A 3,204-nucleotide genomic window follows, 5' to 3' on the forward strand; every position below is an offset into this window, starting at 1 on the left:
CATCAATGTTTCAGAGAGGACCCATTACCTGTACATGTTACCCAGCAGGTTGCCTCTTTAAGAGCTGCAGGTCTCTCTAAGCTGGTCTATAGTTTAATAGTGTGTCCATTGTCTGCTGTTCTCTGTGCTGCTGTCTCTGGAGACTGCCACCAAAGAGAGAAAGAGCTTGATACAATTAATTCACCTCAGACCCTCATCACCACCTTTGTTTATTGGTCCTTTCTCAGCGTTCTCGCCTTACATCCATCCCTCTATCCCTCCCTTTCTCTAGGTCTCTCTCGCTCCCTCTTCCACTGACCAGCTGCTTTCCTCTTCTCCACCCTCACCACTACTACCTGGCCCAGGGAGGACCAGCCCACTCCACCCCACCCATCCTGTTCCCGCAGGTAAACCAGAGACGCCCGAGGCACACCCTAGCTAGGAAAGGCCCAGGATCGCCTTACGGCCTAGCTGAAAAGGGCTCTTTCTAAAACAGTGAGTACATCACAGCCCCACTTTGAACAAAAAGGCCCAGGGAGTCAAGGGACCAGACCCCCTTTCAGGGCTTTGTCTGTCCACCTCCTCTAAGCTCTGACTCAGACAGAGACTTGGACTGCACTCAAGAACTGGGATTGGAGAAACATTACAGATACACAAGTGAGGAAGACATACGATCAAGGCCTGCAGGATATTTTATTGCATTTTCACGTCAGCCAAACTAAACATAAACTTTTAAAAACAGTTAAGGAAACCAGGATGGAAATAAGTCCCTGGCCCACGGCCCCAGTAAGCACTGATTTGACTTCTACATTAAATATATATTATATGTGTGCATGCGTGTGTGTTTTGGCTTACTGTAAGCACCTGAAAGCCCCCCTCTTAACCCTGTCGACTTGTTGTCCTCCAGGGTCCAAAATTAACACTTCTCTGGGTTTTTTTTTTCACCACTAAACCCAACTTATTACTTTTACACTTTTTTTCTGGAAGTAATGGTCAATAAACTTCACTTACATGGAATGATATCTAACGTTTGAGTTAAAAAGCTGAAATTGTGAACTATTTTGACTAATAGTTAAGATCAGAGGAAGGTATGTAGAAGTTTATTCAGGGTGTTTTTTTTTCAAATGCTGTAACATTGAATAAAACAACCAACATTCAATGACAGTAGTGAACTGATCCTTCATTTAACTTGTGCAGAGCATTGTATGGAACCATCCATGTTATTTTTGAGAAATTAGGTTGAAAGGAACCCAAATTTCGAATACATAGAAATTATGAAAACGGGTCAAATTTGACTCGAGGACAACAGAAGGGTTAACCTTCAATCTCTGGCTGAGCTGTTCCTGAAATACAGCAACAGTTCACGGAGCCCTGCACAGAATGACAGAAACATCAGAGACGACAGCAGACACCATATAACTCACATAATATTCATAAGTAACGATTCAAAATTTGGTATATTCTCCTTTTGTTAAACAAGCAAGAGCACTTAAAAAAGTAAGCAATTATTTTGTAGTTGGAACCCAATCTAAAAACGTTTCACGTTGTAATATCGCAGGAATCTTAGTAAGTAAAAATTGACACCTGATGAAATCTTTCATCAGGTGTCAACTTAAACCATATATTATCTATACAACTGTCACTGAATTAGTGGTCATAGCATTCCTGTCCCATCCAGATGTCTAGTTTGAATCCAGCTGTGAATAAAATGTGCACATATGGCAGCAAATTCACCACAGCTATTATTCACTTACAGCATTCACATGAGGTGGTTCACATAAGGCAGAAATGTTTTACCATGGACCATTTTTTTTTGGGGGGGGGTCCCTTTATTTTATAGAAACAGTGGATAGACAGGAAAGGAGGAGAGAGATGGGGGACGACACGCAGCAAAGGGCAGCAGGCCGGACTCAAACCCACGCCGCTGCAGGACCCAGCCAACACGGGGCGAACGCTCCCACTGGGCAAGCCAGAGGCCGCCCCAACATGGGCACCTGTTGTTGTTTGAATATGATTGAATATGGCCCAAAAGGGGTTAAGAGGACTAATGCATGCAATCATTTGAAAAACACTGGAGGTTTCACTGTATTCTTTATGGCAAAGAGAAGTGATGTGTGCTATGGGAAATGGTCAGCAGAGGGCGTTGCATATTCTCAAAATGTATACAGTCTCACAATATCACCCTATTGCTTTCAACTTTCTATAAACAGCTGGCTAAGTCTTTAATTTGAAAACAACTTCTCTCCACATAAGTGCATCAAATGCAACAACACGAATACTATGTATGAAAAAGAACTCTTAGATGTATTCATTATAACATCTAGTGCAACATATAAGCCTATGTCTCTCCTTATTGTTTATTGTTCCATTTCTAATAGAAGAATAGAATAGAATGCCTTTTATTGTCATTATACACATGTACAACAATATGTTTATTGTATGCACCAAACACAACAAGGCAAATGCCATGCAAGTGAAAACTTACTTTGGCAATAAATCTAATTCTGATTCTCATGTCAGCAATTTTGAAGACATGCATCATAAAACAAAGTGTATTGTCCCCCATCCATGTTGCTAAAACTGCTAATAAATGCTAAAATGCTGATAAATTCATCCATTCAATTAAATTCAATTATACTTTATTGTCCCCTTGGGGAAACTTTTCTTGGACTCCGGCGCTGAAACTTTAGCTGCACTTTGGTGTGGATTATTTTTCTCAGTGTGGCATTAGAACATTTATTTATGTATAGGGTCTGAACAATGTTTCCACCACGGCATATCACAAATGGTGACATTAGCATCAATGTAGCCTAGTCATCATCAGCCAAAGAAGACAATTAGAAATCAAAACAGTTACACAAAATCCCACAATGTATATAAAACAAAGAATAAATAAGCTAAATATCTAAACAAAAAATTAAAAAATAAACACATTGAATAAAAATTAATTAAAATAAGAACGGGTTGAAATCAAATTCTAAGTTCAGACACTGTTTTAAAAATGTTACCTTTTCTATTGTGTTTGTCAATATGCAGAGTTTATCAAATAAAAAAAATGCTTATGAAGTTCATAACAAAGGGCTATATATGACATTGCTGTTAAAATTTAAAAATGTGATAAATAAAATTCCATTCACCACCACTGAACTACTACCACTGTGAGAAAATGTGTTTCTTTGAAATTTGGGGGAACTGATCCTTTAAAGCCTTCTCCTGTCTGTCAGA

This window comes from Sander lucioperca, chromosome 4, assembly GCF_008315115.2.
Source record: "Sander lucioperca isolate FBNREF2018 chromosome 4, SLUC_FBN_1.2, whole genome shotgun sequence".
Taxonomy (NCBI): Eukaryota; Metazoa; Chordata; class Actinopteri; order Perciformes; family Percidae; genus Sander; species Sander lucioperca.